The sequence below is a fragment of the Schistocerca americana genome, chromosome 8 (assembly GCF_021461395.2).
Source record: "Schistocerca americana isolate TAMUIC-IGC-003095 chromosome 8, iqSchAmer2.1, whole genome shotgun sequence".
Taxonomy (NCBI): Eukaryota; Metazoa; Arthropoda; class Insecta; order Orthoptera; family Acrididae; genus Schistocerca; species Schistocerca americana.
This window is the reverse complement of record NC_060126.1, coordinates 239,803,985-239,828,478: the sequence shown is the minus strand read 5'-3', so window position 1 is coordinate 239,828,478 and position 24,494 is coordinate 239,803,985.

Below are 24,494 nucleotides of genomic sequence, written 5' to 3'. Positions count from 1 at the left end.
GGGAAAATATAAATACCATACAACAGACCCACCTTATGGACAAGTAAAACAAACAAAAATCATGTTCGTCCTCCTTGTTTCTTTGTGGGAAATAAAGAATGTACACGTAAACAAACAGCACAGTACATTTAAACCTTTACGCATGTTAGTTGTGAATAATCTTGAAAACAGTAATGCTAGACAAAGGGGTAGACATGCTTACTTCAGCCGGCCGGGGTGGCCGAGCGGTTCTAGGAGCTACAGTCCGGAACCGCGCCACTGCTACGGTCGCAGGTTCGAATCCTGCCTCGGGCATGGATGTGTGTGATGTCCTTAAGTTAGTTAGGTTTAAGTAGTTCTAAGTTCTAGGGGACTGATGACCTCAGAAGTTAACTCTCATAGTGCTCAGAGCCAAGTTTACTTCCATATCTCCTTAAGCTGACTTCTGATCCCAGGTCCCTTACCTCAAATTGTTCAATGTGGCATTCTCTATGTCCTGTTACATTTTGGAGCGCTGTATCTTATGCAGTCGCATAACCGACGGGTACTGCAAACTTGCTATGAAACGACATTTTAATACGATGCAGAAAGAATTGAAGATTTAGTTGACAGTGAAAGACTAAAAAATTGCTACTACCGACATTGTTCTGTACATCAAAATGCATTTTGTGCTAAATCTGCAGGCATGAACCACGTGAAGAAATTGGTGGCACGAATAGTAACATTTCGGAAGTCGCACGTGTTATACCACTGTCACCTGCAACATTTTTGTCTGCTACTGAAGGAACAGCATGCAGACTTTATACATTAATACAAAGCATGTTGGTTACGTTAATGTACATGCCTGGAAGGATTTTTCCATTTAAAACACGCTTGGTTGATTTTACGAAGGCAAGGGCGGTGCAGGAACGAAAATAAGAGCATCCACAATGGATTGCGGACTTCTCATGTTAAGTGGACTTAACTGCACACTACCTACAGTAAGACACTGCAAGGCGAGAAAAAATTTCTCTCTAATTTGATGAGGATGTATTTAAAAAGAAAACTGCCTTGTAGAACGGAAACGTTCTGACAAACATAATACAGTTGTCTAACATAACTGGCGTTAAGGAAAACATAATGTTTGAAGAATTTTCAAGGGCGCCCTCGTATATGCTGCTGACGTCATATTCACTTCTAAAGACGAAATAATATATTGAGGACAAAAGGAAGGAAGACATAAAAAGCAGGCTAGCTCAGGAAAAGAGCACTTTCCTGGCCAAAAATACTCTGCTGGTATCAAGCATAGGTCTTAATTTAAGGAAAAGCTTTCTAATAATGTACGTTTGGAAGATAGAACTGTATGGCAATTGATAATGGAGTGAGAAAAAATCGGAAAATAAGAGAATCTAAGTCTTTGGTATATGATGCTATAGAAGAAAATTGAAAAACACGTAGACTGATGATATAAAATATAAGAAAGCTTCTTCGCAGAATCGGCGAGGAGACGGTCATGAGGAAACACTAATAACAAGAAAGGACATGATTGTGTGATACGTGCCAATACATCATGCATTTTCTGTGGATGCTACAAATTATAGCGAGAGACAGAGATTGGAATACATCCAACAAATGTTCGACGACATTTGGGGCAAGTGTTACTCTGAAATGACAAAGTTGTCACAAGAGAGAAATTCGTGACGGTCCGTATCATACCAGGCGAAAGAATTGTGATTTTTTTCACCTTCCCCAAGCGAGGGGCATGTGGTTACACTAGCGCTCTCCCAGCGGCTACTCGTCCTTCAGGTAGCTCCCATGTTGTCTTTAGAGCACTGCGCCAAGTTCTAGGTCTCCTACGAAGACAAAATCTTCCTCAGAACTGAAAATAAAATCTGGATTCTTTGCATTCTAGTCAGAAGCTCTGACTGTCTACATACGGAGGTGGAACTTCTCAAAACGGCCTACAGATAATTTTGGTGGTCCTGCTCCGTTCATTATGTACGTCTACAGCTGTGTATAGGATCTCAGAACAAAGTGTATCTACATCTACATCTACATCTACGTGACTGCTATTCACAATAAAGCGCCTGGCAGAGGATTCAATGAATCACCTTCAAGCTGTCTCTCTACCGTTCACTCTCGATCGGCGCGCGGGAAAAACGAGCAGTTAAATTTTTCTGTGCGAGCCCTGATTGTTCTTATTTTATCGTGATGATCATTTCTCCCTGTGTAGTTGGATGTCAACAGAATGTTTTCGCAATCGGAGCAGAAAACTGGTCATTGAAATTTCATGAGAAAATCCCGTCGCAACGAAAAACGCCACGTATCATGTCTGTGGCAATATCTCCCCTACATCGCGATAATACAAAACGAGCTGCCCTTCTTTGTACATTTTCGATGTCATCCGTCAGTCATGGTTTGAAACATTCGTATACCATTGTAGTTCACCTGCAACACTAGTAGCCAGGCCTTCGTTTTACAGAAACACATACACTTACCATCCCGATGTGCAGTGCATGACGGAGAGCACATTTCACCGATATAGGTCCCTTGGTGTTCTGTTCCATTCTTGTATGGACCTAGGGAAAAACTTACTTCAGGCCACCAGCGGGATTTAATGAGTATAAAATCGTGTTTCTTCCAAAACTTCCTATTTTACTTCCCATGGCGTCTCTGTTACAGTTCCGTATGAACAATGCCGCCTTGTAACTGTCTCATCAGTGTGGCTTTGAATTCCTTTGACGTAGTGATTGACAAGGGTCCCAAAACTGGAGCGGTGCTCTGTAGTAGATTGTATTAGCGTACTGTATTGGTTTTCTTCGGAAAGCGCAATTTGCTTTTCCAGAATTCCGTGAATCTTCTTTACGACCGACGTCAAGTGTTTGTACCATTTCACATCACTACCCGCATGTGTATCGGTTTACTCTTTTGCTTACATGCATTACTTATTACTTATCTACATTTAAAGAGTTCTGGTAGTCTCTATAAACAAAGTGTGAGCACTAAGTCGTTCTGCACGTCCTTAGAAACATTTAGAGACATCAGTTTCCCACAGCACAGCAGCACCAACAGCGAACACTTTGAGTGTTCAAATGGCTCTGAGCACTATGGGACTTAACATCTGAGGTCATCAGTCCCCTAGAACTTAGAACTACTTAAGCCTAACTAACCTAAGGACATCACACACATCCATGCCCGAGGCAGGATTCAAACCTGCGGCCGTAGCGGTCGCGCGGTTCCAGACTGAAGGGCCTAGAACTGCTACTCTTTGAGTGTGCTGATGACATTAGCTGAGAGACAAGTTGTATAGATCGATACTCGAACCATTTCACGTCTCCTTAGGTTACACCCATCGCATAATTTGTTTCTGTTCCACATTCGTCGTTCAGAATAACACACTGTGTTCTATCGTTTCTTCGAACTAGTAGTATATCTGAGTACATATTGTATGTGGAAGTCAGCAACTGTAACAAAATCCGTGTTATGGACGCCGTGATGAAATGCCCCACAGTAGTGGTTCCCAGAGCTTACTTTGCTCTTTGCACCTGCAGTTTTCGGAGGAACGGACTGAAATACAGTGTGATTACACATTATTCATAAGGAAATTATTTTGACTTATAGGAAACTGAGAAGATCGAATCACTATCTCAAAGATAGACTTTGAAGTTTCCACGTTTGGATTCGACTATAAATACCGTTTGACGGTAAATATGCGCACTGCTTTTGCTGATAACGGTGCTAGACAGTATGATGGCATCAACAACCAATAGTAGCTCCTTGGTTTTTAAATGTCATCGAGGGGACGTTACTGCTGCTGTTAGATGTGAATGCGATTATGACGGATTGCTTATTCTGCGGCGTCAGCCCCAGAAATCTGACTACAGTAAGTATAAAAAGTATTCGTCTAGTTGTATTTTTTTGAAACAAACTAAGTATATGTCACGTCAAAGGAAGGGAACATAAAATGTGAACAGCCAATCATATGCAACGAACCTAGGTAAGTCATTTCTATTGATGGACAAGGAAATAAATACATCCATAGCGATAACAAATTTGACAAAATGGAGAATTTATTCAAGGGCTACTTCAAAAAGTATTCGTCCACTCATATATGTATTTTTTTAAATTTACAATCTGAAAATATGATTTAAATTACAAAAATTAATATTTAGTGGGGTTTCCCTTTGCAGCTATTACTGTTTGTAGTCGTCTGGGCGTCGACTTGACCAAGTTTGCCGTCAAAGAGCCTGGAATTTTGCCCCATTGGTCTTGAAGTGCTTCTTTTAGGTCTCTCTTGTTAGAAATGTGTCTTCTCCTGATGCTATCTTCCAGTACTTTCCGAAGGGCTTCAATAGGATTAATGGCTGGGCTCTGAGGAGGGGTATTAAGTTGTTTTGGGTATTGTACAGGAGCCACAGCCTTGTATTTACAGCCGTATGCTTTGAGTCGTTATCTTGTTGAAAAATGTAATTTCTTTGGGACCTAATTTTTCAGCGCTAGGATTCAGATTGTCCTTTAAAATGTTGATATACATATGGTGATACATTGTAACTTCTATGAAATGTAATTTTCCAGCACCTGCAGCACTCATACAGCCGCACACCATCAGGGAGCCACCACTGTGTTTAACCGTTGGCACAAGATTGCGTGGCAACATCTCCGCATTCTTCTTACGCCACACCATTCGCCTGCCATCCGACCCGAGTACGTTACATTTACTCTCATCAGAAAATATTACTCTATTCAAGAAGTCTGAATCTATGTTCCATCGCAAAATGAAGACGTTTCTTTCGATTCAGTTCACTGATCCAAAATTTCCTGCGCTCTACCCGGCCGTGATATTCATACATTTTGAAGGTATTTCTAATTATGTTGGCACATACTTTCTTTCCCCTAGACTCTTAACTCCACCCTAGGAGCTCTTGTTTTAGGTTTCTTCTTCATTTTCCTCATGATAAATCTCACGTCTGCATCAGTCAAAGTGTGAGGGCGTCGGGCATATGGTTGGTTTCTTAAGGATTTTGTTGCACAAAATCGATCTGTTATCGACTGAACCGTTGATCTAGGTCTACCGACAACTTTAGCATCTCGTACGAAGATTTCCACTCATTATGTAAGCGCAGAATAAGTTTCCTTTCGTTCAGCGTCGTCTCACTACTTTTACTGCCCATGGCGCTAATTGCACTGTATTGGCGCCATTAAGAACCACAACAGGCTATTGAGTGGGGCCGCGCACGATTGACTCAAGTGTGTGCCATGAGTCAGCGTTATAGTTTATCACTGCGAGCAGAATTTCGGCATGTTCAGATGGTGGACGAATACTTTATGAACTAGCTCTTGTACTATATTTTCTATTTTGTTAACCTTTCTGTCGATTTGGATGTATTTCTTTCCTTGCTTTTCAACCAAAATGACTTACCGACGTACTTCTTACATGACTAGCTGTTTAGATTTTGTATACATTTCTTTCCATGTTACACAGACTTTGTTTTTCTAAAAGATATGCAGCTAGACGTATACTTCTTGGACTCACTGTACATACGTTCCACTGCCATACAAGAAAAGGATGCACTGCAGTTGAAAGTGGAAATGATGATACAGTCCATGAAATACATAATAGTCAGCTACAAAACCGGGAGAAATCGGTTACCACTATTCGTGATACCAACATTGACAGGATAAGTAATAATCAATAATAGTAGGTTCCTTAAAACAGTAGTTGGTACATATACTGCTCCTAACGAAGTTGCGGTTTGTGAAATTTTAACGTTCGTTGTTTAACGGGACTGCGGTGTGTCAGTACGAATCACGAAAGCAGGTGTGAGAAATTTCATTTACCTGGAAAAATCAGTAGCCACAATAGCCAGATAGACTACAGAGTTTCGATAACCCAATCCGAGTTTTTGAGATAGCACCCGAACGATCCAGCTGACAGAATATTAAAGCAAAGTGTTGTCGCCGTAGGCTAAATTAATGGCACCTGCCTACACTGATGCACGTGGCATCCCCTACACAAATACGTGGAAGATAAATTGGGATTTGAACCATTGTCGTGCTGAAAGTGAGTACGTGGATGATAAACTGATTGTGTCCTCACGTTCCACGAATCTGTATTGCAGCCGGCCGGAGTGGCCGAGCGGTTCTAGGGGCTACAGTCTGGAACCGCGCGACAGCTACGGTCGCAGGTTCGAATCCTGCCTCGGGCATGGATCTGTGTGATGTCCTTAGGCTGGTTAGGTTTAACTAGTTCTAAGTTCTAGGGGACTGATGACCTCAGAAGTTAAGTCCCATAGTGCTCAGAGCCATTTGAAGCAGCTGTCTTGCATTACGAGTAGCGAAATTGGTTTTCGACAGTCAGTCGCACATAATAATGGGTTTAACGGCTACGAGAAAATGAATAAATTGTCTTCAATGTAATTAAAATGAAGAAAGATTAGAATATAACGTTCCATCAATGATGTAGTCATTAGAGTTGTGGACTGGGGAAGGAAAGTGGGGGCAACAGGAAGTGTAATTTTCAAAGAAATCATTCCGGCATTTGTCTTAAGTGGTTAACGGAAACCTCGACTAACCTTAATCTAGACAGCTGTGAGTTGAACCACTGTTCCGACAAAGGCGAGTTCAATGTCTTAACAACTGCGCCATTTTGCTTGGTGACAGTATAATAAGGTTGATAGTAGTAACATTTCATAATAGGTTGATTAACATTTCCATGCTCTTTATGTGAGAATTACGGATGATGTGCAAGTACTGACAACTGGTCGGTGTACTTGGTTAGATCATATGTGTATTCAGTAAAGCACGATACAATTAGAATGAGATTTTCGCTCTGCAGCGGATGTGCGCTGATATGAAACTTCCTGGCAGATTAAAACTGTGTGCCGGCCCGACACGCGAACTCGGGAAACTCACGCCCAGTCCTCACAGTAGTGGCAGAAGTAAAGCTGTGAGGACGGGGCGTGAGTCATGCTTGGATAGCTCAGCTGGTGCTGGCACGGTAGCTCAGCATATTCGGTCAGAGGGTTAGCTGCCCTCTGTAATAAAAAAATTAGTTAATCGATCACCAACGAACTTAAACAGATGTCTTACGACGTCCGCCCCGAGCAGATTCAACGAACAAAAGCGAACAAAATGAGATTTTTAAAAAAAGAGAAAAAAAAGAAGTTGGTAGAGCACTTGCACGCGGAAGGCAAAGGTCCCGATTTCGAGTCTCAGTCTGGCACACAGTTTTAATCTGCCAGGAAGTTTCGCGATACAACTAAATTAATAATTGGACATAACATAAGCACATTTTATTTACACTTCTGTGATTCATTATTTACATAATAACATTTTATGTGCACTTCTGCGACTCATTTAGATAGGCTGATATGCACAGGTAATCACTACGAAATGCCAGGGTGAAATGGCGTCATTACTGAAACTGTGTACTACATGCGTGTAGTTCCAACATCTCAGAGTAGTTATTAGTCCTCCGCGCCTGTAAAGCCCGTCGATAGGTTGCCGATAAATACTTTCTAAACACATGGTAACCCATCTCAGCAAATCTGTCATTGTATGCTGATTTATTCTTGTGAGCTTTCGTCAAGCACAGATACAACAGTAAATGTAACGTCATACAGGTACACCATTGGCATGTGCGTAAATGATTAGAGTTGAGATTCTAAATAAAAGAACGGCCACCAGTGTCCATTAGTATTGTTAGTGTTCAGTGTTTTTAGTGTTCAGTGTTGGTAGTGTTCAGTGTTGGTAGTGTTCAGTGTTGGTAGTGTTCAGTGTTGATACTGTTCAGTGTTATCACCAGAAATCATAGAGCATATAAGAAGCATGAACAGTGCCAGGTGTTGAGTGATCGCTGTGAAGGACACGGAGTGGCCACATTATCAGCACTTGACGGAGTTTGAAAAAGACCTCATCCAGGGTCTGCACCTCGCCGTCATGTCGAATAGTGCAATACTCTTAATTTGTGGAGCATTTGGATATGACTGTGGCCAGATCTTGGACTCCATGGGAACATGAAGACAGTCATACTCATTTTCAGGGTTCCAGTCGAGCATCAGAAGGAGGATTGCCTCTGCTGTCCGAGAACAAGTAATGGACTCACTGCCGTATTCTGTGTCATCTTGTACCATTGATCAGAGACTAGCAGCAGACAGAGTGGAAAATAACCGTCCTAAGAGTAGGCTGCCATTAACAACACAGACGGCTGCGTTTGGAGTAGTACCATGGCCGGAAAGAACAGACCGTCGGCTGAAGAGTGGTGTCACACTGTGTTCAGCGACGAATCACGGTTCTGCACTACCCCAGATTACCATCATCAGCGATTATATCAGCTACCTGGGCATAGGTCACATTCTTCCAACGTTTTGGAGAGGAGCGAGGGGCTTACTCCAGGCGTCATGGTTTGGGGAGCCATTGGGTATGACCTCAGGTCGTGGGTGGTAGTGACTGAGGGAACTTTGACGACGGCACGTCACGAAGATCCTGCGTCCTTGTGTGTTACCTGCCGTGCGACAATATCATGGTGCCATTTTTCAACAGGACAATGCTCGTCCGCGCTATGGCACGTGTAAACTGCCAGCGTGATGGTACTCCAGTGGCCAGCAAGATCCCAAGTTCTGTTCCTGATGGACGATATGTGGAATCAACTCCTCCGTCAATTCTGTGCAGTATCTAGGATATTAAGACCAATTACAACAGTTGTGTGGCGACATGCCTCACGAGAGATTCGACGACTTTGACACCCTTCGCAACCGAATAAGGGCATGTATCAAGGGCAGAGAGGGTGGAATGTCATAGTGATAAGTGGGGTCGTACTGCGGATTTCTTGTAAATTTGTCTCCATGTTATAATGATTGAAATAACATTACATACGCTGTCAATTGGTGAAGTTTCATTTTGTTCCTGCTCCCCTTCTGCGTACTTCACTTTTTTTTCTCCGGCTGTGCTTTTCATCTTGAACGGAGAAGCCGCATTACCATATTGAATTCATCAACTGATTGTAAATTTCAGCTATAGTGGAACTTCCGGTAAGATGTTAGGGCTGAAACTCACGTCGCCTCTATCAAAGCCTAACAGCAACTTATTAAACGTCTTTCTTTGACATCACGTCAAGCATTGTGTTGAGCTTTCATTGTTGATGAAAAAAGTCAATTCTGTTAGCCAGTAATTTGTCATTAGCATATACAGCATATACAGACCACTGCGCACGTCAGTATTGTAGAACAGCAATAACGGAGGCTCACATACTTCCTTAAACATATTAGAAGCGTGACAAAATAAAAATGTTGTGTTAAAACTATACTACGACAGTATGAATTGAATAATTTTCAGTAGGTGGTGTCCCACAGTTTGTGACAGTTTACTGGAAGTCAGAACCAGCGACCAACAACTGCTACAATTAATCAGATTATTTCAACTACGTAGTTTGAGTCATAACACATCATACTATGCACGAAATTTTTTGTGACGTCTCAGTATAGATGTCCTGTTAGAATCCAGACGTCCGAAAGTACCCTGTCCAACGCTCAATAGACTGCAATGTTTTCAACATGTTTTTCAGTGTTGCTTAGTGACGAGATGTAAACCTGCGATTTATTGACAATAAATATCAAATCTACAAGGAAAAAGCAGAGTGGAAGATGATATTAATGACGTAGGAAATCGTCAGTGACCTTGTTGAAAGAGCCATTGCATCGTTTGCCATGATAGGCCTATATGTATAAAAACTCTGAAAATCTACTTTTTTCGAAGTTGTGTTACGAATGAGGATGTCGCTCACCAGACTTCTCCTCGAATCAAATAACTCCGCAGCTCATCTTCGATAGTGTAACTAAAGACAAGGGATCAATGTGACTTGGTTGTGTTTGATGAAGAGAGAAGATTCTATCTGCGGGTCATGATGATTGTGTACGAAATTTATCCTTGTCCTTTAGGAAAGGTGAAGGCATCAGAGATGCTGTTCTGACGTTGCGCTCGATAATGGAACCAAGCCTTAAGAAAAATCAGTGTATTTTCATAAGATTTGTCGACTTACAAAAGACGTTCCTGTATGTAAAATGGTGCAAGATGTTGGAAACAGTGAGAAAAAACGTGGATAATCTGTAAGGAAAGACAAGTAATTTACAATATATACAAGTACCAAGATGCAAGAATTTGATTGGAAGATCAAGAACGAAGTTCTCGCATAAGGAAACGTTTACGAAAGGGATGTAGTTTTTCGCCTCTATTGTTCAGTCTATACACCGAAGAAGCAATGACGGAAATAAAATAACAGTTTTATTTACTTTTTTATTTACACGTTAAGTTCCGTAGGACCAAATTGAGGAGCAAAACTCCCCGGTCATGGAACGTGTCAGTAAATGAAATTACAACATAAAAGTAATAACAGATAAAAATAAATTTTCATAAACCTGAAAAAAATCAGTCCATAAGTTTAAGTAAACGCTATCAGCAATACAATAAAAATCAGCTTAATTTTTCAAGGAACTCCTCGACAGAATAGAAGGAGTTACCCATGAGAAAACTCTTTAGTTTCGATTTGAAAGCGCGTGGATTACTGCTAAGATTTTTGAATTTGAGTGGCAGCTCATTGAAAATGGATGCAGCAGTATACTGCACACCTTTTTGCACTAGAGTTAAAGAAGTCCGATCCAAATGCAGGTTTGATTTCTGCCGAGTATTAACCGAGCGAAAGCTGCTTATTCTTGGGAATAAACTAATACTGGTAACAAGAAACGACAATAAAGAATATACATATTGAGAGACCAATGTCAAAATACCCAGACTCGTGAACAGAGGTCGACAAGAGATTCGTGAACTCACACCACTTATTGCCCGAACCGCCTGTTTCTGGGCCAAAAATATCCTTGTAAAATGGGAAGACTTACACGAAAATATACCCATACGACATAAGCGAATGAAAATAAGCGAAGTAGACTAATTTTCGCGTCGAAGTATCACTCACTTCTGATACCGTTTGAATAGTAAAAATGCCAGTATTGTGTCTTTGAACAAGATCCTGAACGTGAGCTTTCCACGACAGCTTACTATCTATTTGAACACCTAGAAATTTGAACTGTTCAGTTTCACTAATCATATGCCCGTACTGTGAAATTAAAACGTCAGGTTTTGTTGAATTGTGTGTTAGAAAATGTATGAACTGAGTCTTACTGTGATTTAACGTTAGTTTATTTTCTACAAGCCATGAACTGAGGTCATGTACTGCACTATTTGAAACCGAGCCAATGTTGCACACTACCAAGCTAGTGTCATCAGCAAACAGAAATGTTTTAGAGTTACCAGTAATACTAGAGGGCATATCATTTATATAAATAAGAAACAGGAGTGGCCGCAACACTGATCCCTGGGGCACCCCCCACTTGACAGCACCCCACTCAGATCCCACATCACAGCCGTTATCAACATTGTGAATAATGACCTTTTGCCGCCTGTTGCTGAAGTAAGAGGTGAACCAATTGTGAGCTACTCCTCGTATTCCGTAATGGTCCAATTTCTGGAGCAATATTTTGTGATCAACACGATCAAATGCCTTAGTTAAATCAAAAAAATACGCCAAGCGTTCGAAACCTTTTGTTTAGCCCATCCAGTACCTCACAGAGTAAAGCGAATATCGCATTTTCAGTTGTTAAACGACTTCTAAAGCCGAACTGTACATTTGATAGCCAATCGTATGATATGAAATGATCAATTATCCTTACATACACAGTCTTTTCAACAACTTTTGCAAACACTGATGGCATAGAAATTGGTCTAAAATTATTAACATTGTCCCTTTCTCCATTTTTATAAAGCGGCTTTACTACTGAGTACTTCAATATCTCAGGAAACTGACCATTCCTAAAGGAAAAGTTACTTATATGGCTAAATACAGGGCTAACATGTGCAGCACAGTACTTTAATATTCTGCTAGACACTCCATCATAACCATGAGAGTCCTTATTCTTCAATGATTTAATTATTGACTGAACCTCCCTCTTGTCCATATCACAGAGGAGTGTTTCAGACATCAATCTGGGAAAGGCATTTGCCAAGAAAGTTGTATGATTTCCTGTAGAAATTAAATTTTTATTTAATTCGCCAGGAATGCTCAGAAAATGATTATTAAATACTGTGCATGTATCTGATTTATCAGTAACAGAAATGTTTTTACTGCGAACTGACTTTATATCGTCGACCTTGTGCTGCTGACCAGACACTTCCTTCACAACTGACCATAGGGTTTTAATTTTATCCTGTGAATTACCTATTCTATTTGTATGCCACATGCTCTTTGCCTTCCTAATAACATTTTTAAGCACCTTACAGTACTGTTTGTAATGGGCTACTGTAGCTTGATTGTGACTACTTCTAACATTTTGATATAATTCCCGCTTTGTTCTACTAGTCAGCCACCCGGGCTGCCCATTACTGCTAGTACCCCGTTTAGAATGTTCTGATGGAAAGCAACTCTCAAAGAGCATGGGAAATGTGTTAAGGAAAGCATTGTATTTATCATCTATGTTATCGGTTCTATAAACATCCTGCCACTCTTGTTCCTTGACAAGTTCTAGAGTAGAATTAAAATCCAAGGGCAATGAATATAAATGATAAGATCTGCTGATGACACTGCTATCCACAGTGAAAAGTGAGGAAGAGCTAAAGGGTCTACAGGGTATTTTGAATGAAATGAACAGCCTAATAAACAAACATTATAGTTTGACAGTAAACTGAATAAATGTGAAAGCAATGAGGAGCATCAGAAATAAGACGATTATTGATTAACTTAACACCAAATTTCGGAACCACAATGTAGATTAAGTGAAGGAATTCAGCTTCTTTGGAAGCAAAATAACACAACTTGGGCTAAGCATCAAAAGCGGAGTAGTGCAGCCAAAGAGGTCCATTCTTGGTCAAAACAAGTCTCCTAGTATCAAGTATTAGCCATAATTTGGGGAAGAACTGTTTGGAAATGTATGTCTTGAGCAGAGCATTGGACAGAATCGAACCATGGTCTGAGTGGAAACTACAAAGTAAATAAATCGAAGCTTTTGTGATGTGGTACCAGAGAAGGCTGTTGAAAATTTGGTGGACTGATAACACAAAAAATCAGGTGGTCCTCCGAATAATCGTTGAGGAAAGAAAGACATGGCAAGCACTCAGAAGAACAAGGGACAGGGTGACAGGGAATAACTTCCATGCTACTAGAGAGAGCTGTCATGGCAAAAACCTGCCGGAGAAGGCAGAGATTTGAACATACAGAGAAAGTTGTTTTGTTTATCATAACCCTATGATGCCCAGGAAAATGTCTACAGGAAAATTAAAGAGACCTTTGAAGAAAAGAGAATGACTTGTACAAATATCAAGAGCTCAGATGGAAACCCAGCTCTAAACAAAGAAGGAATAGCAGAAAGGTGGAAGGAGTATATAGAGGGTCTATACAAGGGCGAAGTACTTGAGGGCAATATTATGGAAATGGAAGAGGATGTAGATGAAGATGAAATGGGAGATATGATACTGCGTGAAGAGTTTCACAGAGCATTGAAAGACCGAAGTCGAGACAAGGCCCCCGGAGTAGACAACATTCCATTAGAACTACTGATGGCCTTGGGAGATCCAGTCCTGACAAAACTCTACCATCTGGTGAGAAAAATGTATGAGATAGGTGAAATACCCTCAGACTTATAGAAGAATATAATAATTCCAATCTCAAAGAATTAGGTGTTGACAGATGTGAAAATTACCGAACCATCAGTTTAATAAGTCACGGCTGCAAAATACTAACGCGAATTCTTTACAGACAAATGGAAAAACTGATAGAAGCCGACCTCGGGGCAGATCAGTTTGGATTCCGTAAAAATATTGGAACACGTGAGGCAATACTGACCCTACGACTTATCCTAGAAGCCAGAGTCAGAAAAGGCAAACCTACGTTATTAGCATCTGTAGACTTAGAGAAAGCTTTTGACAATGTTGAGTGGAATACTCTCTTTCAAATTCTGAAGGTGGCAGGGGTAAAATACAGGGAGCGAAAGGCTATTTGCAATTTGTACAGAAACCAGATGGCAGTTATAAGAATCGAGGGGCATGAAAGGGAAGCAGTGGTTGAGAAGGGAGTGAGACAGGGTTGTAGCCTCTCCCCGATGCTATTCAATCTGTATATTGAGCAAGCAATAAAGGAAACAAAAGAAAAGTTCGGAGTAGGTATTAAAATCCATGGAGAAGAAATAAAAACTTTAAAGTTCGCCAATGACATTGTAATTCTGTCAGAGACAGCAAAGGACTTGGAAGAGCAGTTGAACGGAATGGAAAGTGTCTTGCAAGGAGGATATAAGATGAACATCAACAAAAGCAAAACGAGGATAATGGATTGTAGTCGAATGAAGTCGGGTGATGCTAAGGGAATTAGATTAGGGAATGAGACACTTACAGTAGTAAAGGAGTTTTGCTATTTGGGGAGCAAAATAACTGATGACGGTCGAAGTAGAGAGGATATAAAATATAGACTGGCAATGGCAAGGAAAGCGTTTCAGAAGAAGAGAAATTTGCTAACATCGAGTATAGATTTAAGTGTCAGGAAGTCATTACTGAGAGTATTTGTATGGAGTGTAGACATGTATGGAAGTGAAACATGGACGATAAATAATTCGGACAAGAAGAGAATAGAAACTTTCGAAATGTAGCGCTACAGAAGAATGCTGAAGATAAGATGGGTAGTTCACATAACTAATGAGGAGATATTGAATCGAATTGGGGAGAAAAGTAGTTTGTGGGACAACTTGACTAGAAGAAGGGATCGGTTGGTAGGACATGTTCTGTGGATCAATGGATCACCAATGTAGTATTGGAGGGCACCGTGGAGGGTAAAAATCGTAGAGGGAGACCAAGAGATAAAGACACTAAGCAGATTCAGAAGGATGTAGGCTGCAGCACGTACTCGGAGATGAAGCAGCTTGCATAGGTTAGAGTATCATGGAGAGCTGCATCAAACCAGTCTCAGGACTGAAGACCAGCAACATGATGCCCAGCATCACATGTAGCACCAAGTTAGCCCTTTCGTGGTTTTTACTCATTTTTTAGAATTTATTAAGGTACCTCAGCTGTTACAGAGTCTTATTTGTGTCAGAATTACAAATATGCCTTTGAATAATTTTTAACTTGAACCATTTTCTCAAACAAAAGAAAAGTGGGACGCATACGTCCCACTGATCATTTCTGGAACCTATTTTCCTCGCAATGTAGTTACTACAAATTAGTGTAAAATTTATGAAGAAGGCTTATTTGCACCAGTATTTAACATTGATGTATTGGAAATTAAATGTAACTCATTTTTGCCAATATGCAAACGTGTGGTATAGTTTACTATTTCCAACAAAAAATACATTTTGCTACTTAGTGAATATTACTTACATTGCGTGAAACTTTGGAAATCAAGGTGAAATACAAAGTGGCACATTATAGGACGAACAAATATATTTTGTTCGTTTTTCAGTGTCTCTTGTGCTGCCAAACCTACACCGCCTCCTGGTCTTTTGCTCCTTGGGAATATGAGACCCGACGTTCGTAGGCCAACCTAAGGACATCACACACATCCATGCCCAAGGCACGATTCGAACCTTGACGGTAGCAGTCACGTGGTTCCAGACTGTAGCGCGTAGAACCGCTCGGCCACTCCGGCCGGCAGCCTTACTTCCTGTGGCACTGCAGTGACACCTGTTGCGCTAGAGCAGAAAGCAGGTGATGGGCCCTTCTTCATTCTTCATGAAAATCCACTTATCAACTGCCTTGCTAGTCTCATTCGAAATGGCAGCTGGTTTGCGTTTCGTCTTGACAGTCGAAATAGTACATAAGAGTTGACGATGGCTAAGTCAACAAAAAAATAAAATAGTCGGTGCCACCATTTTACTGATCGCCTGCCAACCATATAGCTTTCTCGTAGCTGGTCAAAACGATCTACTCCACCCATAGTACTATTATAAACATGTACTACTTCAGGACATGAAATGCTGATTGTGGATCAATCTTTCAATTCTCTTTTGATGAATACAACATCTTTAGGATTATGTGCAGTGGAAAGGAGACAGACTGCTTTGCTATCTTGCCACTTAACAGCAGCAACACCAGATTTGACAGCAAATGTAAACTCTCCACAGTTTAGACTTGGTAATTCACTCGTCAAAAATAGAGGTAGGCCTTTTCTGTTTCCTCTGACGGAACCACAGCTATAAAGCCCCCATTTTCTCAGTTCCTTCGTTAGTCTAAATGTTGAAAAGAAATTATCAAAAACCACAGTTCTATTGGAATTAAAAAATGGTTTACAGAGTTCCAGCACTACTCTTTCACACATTTGGCAATCTTTGAGTTCCCCTCTACTGGCAGCAGATTTACCTGTGTAGACATCAAAATTTGAAATAAAACCTGTGTTTGCATCAGCATGGCACCAAATTTTGTAACCTCTTTTTACAGGTTTCATGGGCGTGTACTGTTTCAGGCTTGTTCTTCCTTTGAATGCAACCATTGACTCATCAACTGCAAGTGAAGTAGAAGGGTGATATATTTTCAGTTTTTGTTTAGGGCTGAGATAAGTGGTCTGATTTTGTACAACTTGTCATAACTAGGATCGTTTGTTGCTGGCTGAAACAAATTGCAGCGATGGTTCTCTATTATTTTCCTATAGCGACAAGTGTCATAACATTCGATACTGCATTTACATTTAGATATGGGTCTGAGCTCTAGTAACTGGCTGCTTCAGGTAATTGATGAATACCCAATACTATGATCATACCCATAAAAGCTTCTAGTTCCCGAACTGTGCACTATTCTTCTGTTTGGCATACAAATTTGTTTGAAAGCTGATCTGTTGCATCATCGAATCGTCAAATAATTTTTCAAAATACACAAGTTCATTGTCTGCCAAAGTAAAGTTTCCTGTTGATTTTGGGTCGAACACTGAGGGTAAATTTAGTTCTTCAAAGTGAGTTACATCCTAGTAAAAATCTGTAAATTCACCAGTTTCATCATCTTGCTCAAAATTCACTCCACTTTCACTCGCAACACATGTTTTCATCTATCAACGAATCTAGTCGCACATTGTTGTTGACAATCTGTTCCATATAATTGTGTGCCCATGTTTCTAATGGTGTGCTTGGAGTAGACAAATGATCATGAGATGAAAAAACCTCCTCTAGATCATCATCATCAGCTTCACTGTCCGATTCTTCTTGATTATCTGGCAGTGAAAATAAAAAATACAGGATCCCGCTGTCTCGCAGCTTCTGCATAAAGTAACAATAATATGTCTTAATTCTAAACCACATACCATACTTTTACTAACACAAAATGTTACAGAAAAAAGCTGTTTCTCTGAAATATAAGTCCTACAACATCATAATATAATGGAACTATAGGGTCACACAATGGTTACTGGGACACATGTGACCCACTAAGTGTAACTACGCTAAAAAAATATTTTAGAAGTAAAATACCTTTTAGAAAGTGTTGTTGTCATTTTTAAATATCTAAGAAATTGAAAATAGGAAAAATACTTACTTCAGACATTTTTAGTAGTCAGAATACGCCGAAAACTGTCTCGAGACACAAGAAATTGAAGGTTTGGCGGGGAAACTCAGGTGACAACACACTGCAACAGTCATAGCCTTCTATTTCAGCGCCTCGGTTTTTTTTTCAGAGTTCAGAAGAGCTGCCAACAGATGGCAGGACTGAGCAGAAATATGCAACTCGCTTCCCAGTGTTTTAAATAAGGCCCAAAAGTAGTGGGACATATGTGTCCCAGCAACCACGAAAGGGTTAACTTCCATCTACTCCGGACTGGCGAGGAATCGAAGACAAAATGTTGTTGCAGTCTTGCAACGTAATTCAGCCAGCCCTCAAATTACCGGTCAAACGCTGAAAAGGGTGGTGGCGGCGGCAGCTTTATTTGCCCTAGATTAGTGCGCCAGGAATTCGTGCGTGGCCAAAAGCTGCTGTAGTAAGAGGATTGTTGGTTGTAGTTTGAAAAATACAAGTCTCAACAGTTTGAAAATCGTAGAAATTCTTCCTGGTAGGAAAGTGGGATTAACAGTCCAATCATTTATTATGATGTCATACAAATAATTTATTAAAGCACTCACCAAATCCGTTAGAAATAAGTGCTTCCCTTCCATATTTATGAGTCCTTGGGGTAACTAGTGTTTACCTCATTTTGATGTATGATTCTGGCAAAGTACTCCTTTTTCCTCGTCACCGATCATGTATGACTTCAGTGAATTCCGTCGATTCATACAGCCTCGTCGCCAATCATGATGTTGGCGATTTAACTTTTTTCTCCTCGCCGCGAGGCGTAATGTTATATTCAGAACCTTATGTTGTCCAATATCACAAATAGCAGCAAACTAACTTTCAGCTGCAAAGATTTAATAGGTGTGCAAGGTGGGTGGCCTTCATACTATGCAGTTCTTTAAAACATACATAAAATGGATCACACACGAATCAGTAAAATAACATTTATTTAGGTTTTGTACAAAATAATACTCAGCTTTGAGCGTTGACACGTGGGTGCCTACCATATTGAAGATAACTATCTGATCTAAAAATACTTGGCAGATCTGCCGTATTTGACACTAATGGCTGCTGTCTCTGAATAACAACTTCACTAGACACTTAGTGTTGAAAAGTTCGTCGAATACTCGTAAGTAGCGGTTCGCTAGTCCGTGGCAATGAAGACAGTCGTCTATTGATATAGATAAGATCTGCAGAAGTGTAGGAGCTCAGACGTGACCTCAGCGTAAACTGTGTCGGAAAGGAAATGCGATGTACTCGTAAACTGCAACTGAACTCTGTGTGAACTGAACTGCTAACTGAAACGGAACTGCCTTGAACTGGATGAGAGTGGCCTCTCGTTACTGTTTACCCCATGACTGGTGGAATAATCTTGCACTCGCGAAGAGGAAAATACGCTACTGGCCATTAAAACTGATACACCAAGAAGAAATGCAGATGATAAACGGATATTCATTGGACAAATATATTCACGCAAGTTGGGTGCATAGATCCTGAGAAACCAGTACCCAGATCAACCACCCCTGGCCGTAATAACGGCCTTGATACGCCTGGGCATTGAGTCAAACAAACAGAGCTTGGATGGCGTGTACAGGTACAGCTGCCCATGCAGCTTCAACACGATATCACAGTTCATCAAGAGTAGTGACTGGCGTATTGTGGCGAGCCAGTTGATCGGCCACCATTGACCAGACGTTTTCGATTGGTGAGAGATCTGGAGAATGTGCTGGCCAGGGCAGCAGTCGAACATTTTCTGTATCCAGAAAGGCCCGTACAGAACCTGCAACATGCGGTCGTGCATTATCCTGGTCAAATGTAGGGTTTCGCAGGGATCGAATGAAGGGTAGAGCCACGGGTCGTATCACATTTGAAATGTAACGTCCACTGTTCAAAGTGCCGTCAGTGTGAACAAGAGGTGACCGAGACGGGTAACAAATGGCACTCCATACCATCACGCCGGGTGATACGCCAGCATGGCGATGACGAATACACGCTTCCAATGAGCGTTCACCGCGATGTCGCCAAACACGGATGCGACCATCATGATGCTGTGAACAGAACATGGTTCAAATGGTTCTGAGCACTATGGGACTCAACTGCTGAGGTCATTAGTCCCCTAGAACTTAGAACTAGTTAAACCTAACTAACCTAAGGACATCACAAACATCCATGCCCGAGGCAGGATTCGAACCTGCGACCGTAGCGGTCCTGCGGTTCCAGACTGCAGCGCCTTTAACCGCACGGCCACTTCGGCCGGCGAACAGAACATGGATTCATCCGAAAAAATTACGTTTTGCATTTCGTGCACCCAGGTTCGTCGTTGAGTACACCATCGCAGGCGCTCCTGTCTGTGTTGCAGCGTCAGGGGTAACCGCAGCCATAGTCTCCGAGCTGATAGTCCATGCTGCTGCAAACGTCGTCTAGCTGTTCTTGCAGACGGTTGTTGTCCTGCAAACGTCGTCTAGCTGTTCGTGCAGGCGGTTGTTGTCCTGCAAACGTCCCCATCTGTTGACATAGGGATCGAGACATGGCTGCACGATCCGTTACAGCCATGCGTATAGTCGTTGGAACTCGACCAACGCGAGCAGCAAGGTCGCAATACGACAAACAGCAATCGCGATAGGCTACAATCCGACCTTTATGCTCTGAATGCTCTGAAAAGCTAATCATTTGCATACCACAGCATCTTCTTCCTGTCGTAAAAATTTCGCGTCTGTAGCACGTCATCGTCGTGGTGTAGCAATTTTAATGGCCAGTAGTGTAGTTCCGCATATCACGGTGCCTGTAGCAGCTAATAGCGCTAGCGGCGGATTAATCCGACGGTTTAACAATTTTGCAGTGGAGGCAGAAAACAGTCCCATTTTGTGAGCACCATCTTGATGGTAATACATTGGAACTCAGTGTAGCGCCGCAGGTAGCATGCCTGGGTGGTGGCGCTCTCTCGGTGTAAATCACAGTGTTCAAGTGACTAAGTACATAGCACAAATGAAAGGCTTATTTCAATAGTGGTACAAGTTCATTTTTGTTCATTCTGAGATACAGAGTCCTAAAGTTAAAAGAGCGCTATATATATATATATATATATATATATATATATATATATATATATATATATACTTGAATATTTCTGGTATCTCAACTGCAGATTTTTCAGCGCTCTTATAACTTTAGGACTCTCTATCTCAGAATGAACAAAAATAGACTTGTACCACTATTGAAAAAGCCCTTCAAATAATATTCAGTGTAAGCGTTTCTGTTAACTGAAAAATGTAGCTCAGAAAACAAAAACAAAAATGGCACTGACCTGCGACACATGATTAGGCATTTTGACTAACTGAGCTGGTATGATGATTAAGGCACTGGACGAGCATAGCAGAGTTCATATCCCTCCTTGGTGTCCTGATGTTGTCATATATTGATTAAGAGGAATGCCGGATGATACGCTGGAATATTCCACAGACGTATTACTTCTCGCATCCTTGTCCCATCAGAGCGTGTTTCTGTGTCTAATAGAACAGCCGCCAACAGATCTTGATCCGTAGTCTTCCTTATTTCCTCCCTTCAGAGCATCATGATGTGGGCAGTGATACCTAACAATGATCTGCATATCGGGTGTATATTGATCGAAATTTGAATATTGGTGGATACATCCATAAGCACTGCAGTTCATCCTGTGTGAGCCACATATATGAATAGAATCGGTAAGAGAGCAACGACCAGCTGTGACTGGCGAAACCAGCACACCATATCATCTCCTCCAGTTGGAGATAGGAAAGACTGTTAGGCGATCTTTAAGAGATAAAGCAAGCCCCTATAACCAACAGATATCATAGCAGAGACAAGCAGTGCTGTATATACACTATTTCCTGACAGCCACTGCATACACAAATTACTTCGGCTGATAACTGCACTACGGATAATAAGATCAGAGAAACATTCACACAACTATTAACTGTCCAAGTACAGAGTCCTATCACTGACAACTGAGTGCACACCGGCACGGAGCTGTTCTGACTCGATAACGTTTGCGTACGAATGAGAAGACACAACTGCGCAGGTGCAGCGTCGTAGGGCCTGAAGACGACCTTGACGAGAACGAAACTCAATAGCTAAAGGCTCCGTTGGCATAGGCACATTTATTTATTTATTTATTTCATTAACTGTATAGAGTAACCCACCGCCTTGAAATATAAGGTGGGTCGGATGCTTCTGATTCAGATTCAGAAGCAAAGGCACAGAAGAGGAACCCCTAAGTGGTCACAATCGTACCTGAAAATGGCTAAAAGAATTAGTGAAAGGTAAGTGATGCACTCGGATCCGTCGCCATTTTCTTTGGTGGCACCAAGCCATTGTTGAACTCGATGGAGTGGTCGATCAGGCACGGGGAAATGTACACGAAAACAATAATAGTAAAGTATATGTGCGTATCTGTCCGTCTCCAGTACTCTACTTTACTGGTCTCTGAGCCTAAATGACCTACACATTACCATAAGCAATCGTAGTAGAAGTATTGGTATTGGTACTGGTATTAATGTTAGTAACATAAGGAAGGAAGGGGCATTAGATCTTAACGTCCCGCCGACAACGAGATCATTAGACTTGATACCTCAACTCGGAATAAAGAAGTATGCGGAAAGAAATCGGCTGTACACTTTCAAGGGTACCGTCCCAGCATGTGCCTAAAACAATTTACGGAAATCACCGAAACCCTAAATCAGAATGGTCGGACGCGAACTTGAGCCGTCGTCCTCTCGAATGCTTGTCCAGTGTACTAGTAACATCAGTTTGAGTAGTAGTAGTAGTTGCTGCGATCAAATCAAGGTGATCGTAGCAGTAATTCAACCTCCTTATATTTGTAATACTTGTTTTTGTTATTGTGCAGTATCAGCAGTAAAAGTAGTAGTATACACAGTTGTAACAGTACTAATAACAGTAGGTGATAAAGTATACTGTAAAATTTATCAATATTGCATGAAACAACGAAAACCTGAGGCCACATTTCTTACATAGTACAGGAATAGCATATAGGTAGCCACATAAATGTTAGACAGATAGTAGTAGAAACGAATAGAGATAAGGAAAAACACCATGATAGACATTATAAACTTAATTTAATAGTCAGAATAAAAGAAGAAAAAGACTATCGTAAAGATACACATAAAGGTAAGTTTACGTGTAATAATCCATTGTTGTCATCAACGAGCAATACGTAAATAAATAAACAATAAAATCTATCATGTTTCTACCACTTCAGGCCCAGGAAGATGTGCTCGTCCAGTAGAAAAAAGTACATTCATATACTGGTTGTGTTACCCATAATGTTCCCGGCGAACATGATTGTAAGACTGTACTGCAACGAAAGTCTGGCAACATACGTCAGCCGTCTGCAACAACAGGAGCAAATAGGGTGGATCACTATCTCCCACGAGTACATTCGATGTGACCGCATTGTAACTAGAAGATGCTACATAAGATACTCAAACTAAATTTCCAAGACAGTCTGTCGTTAGGTGTATGACCCGCTACTTACACTGGCAGAAATGGAAAGTATTGCACCGTGAAACACCAGTCCGATATTTATCTTACTTTGTGGGTAGGGGAGAAGTTCATTACATAGCGGACATTACAAGATTAAATTTTCATTCCACCCGAGACTGAAGTCCATCGTCAAAATCTGCATGAGCTGCAGATGCCACAGGCGGGATCACACTCTCTGAAGGAAATCTTGAAGAGTTCCTGAAAACATACTTTGTCATTTCATGTAAACTGCTGGCTGGAGGCTTTCTCGAAGCCCGAAAGAGGGCAGTTAGCAGTATGTTCTTGGGTGCGTTGTGTTGCGATCTCCACCGAAAAATTTCAATTGCCATCACTTATTCATACAATTCTTCATCAGTAGGAATGGGCTTTTATGTACCTAAAATACGGAAACTAAACTCGCATGAAACCATTAACGTATTCCACCGGCATGGAGTACCATTTTGGGTGTGTTCGGCCAGCGTGATCGCGCTGTTAAGTGCATTATCGTAGAGTTTCCAACAGCGTAAACGGTAACATTCACAGTCGTCGTCTTGGTGAGAATAGCAAGCAGGGACACTCCTTCCTGGTCATGAATCACCGTTGTCTTGGCTATCATCGCTGAGTTGTTTAACATTCATTGTAGGGTGAGAACGACATACAATGTGTTTCCGTACCACAGACGCTAGATTTGTCGATAGCGCTTAATGATGCACATATGTTTCTTCCTCTTTGACGATGCGACACAGGACTGGCGCTCCCGCCTCATGAAACTGCATGAAGTGAACGAGGTGCAGTCCCATCCCTGGCACAGTAACCTTCTCTGCGTTGCCTTGACACCCAGAGAGAAACAGCTTTCCGGAACTGAGCTACGCAAAAAAAAGCGATGTGCATACAGCTCACGGAGTTACTGACTTCGGCAGCAACATTTGAAAGTCAAATACTACAATCGTTCTTAATGAGACTTGCAACACTCATTTACAATTGGCAGCATTCCTGAACACATCGGTTCTTGCTGTGGATGTCAGTTCTGAAATCACTGAAGCTCTGTGATGAGTCCCTCTCCCTATCCGTTTTCAAGACATCATCATTACATCCTACTTCCAAAAACTGTCTTTTTTCAGGCTCCGTACCTCAGTGGGTGAAAATGGAAACCCTTATAGAATCACTTTGTTGTCCGTTTATCTACGCGTCTGTCTGTCCGACTGTTAAGAACCCTTTTCTCTGGCAAGTGTATACGTATAAAGTTTAAATTTATGTCATTTACTAAGGATCACGGTATAAAAAATTTAAGATTCTAAGTAAAATGACTCAAAAGATACGGCTGTTTATGTCACTGTGACGTCTCCTGCCAAGACATTTACAAAATCGTTATAACATATACCAAATAATAAAAATAAACATTTATCTGTATTATTATTATTATTTCATTACTGTATGAATGGTTGCAGATTGTGTATAAAAGG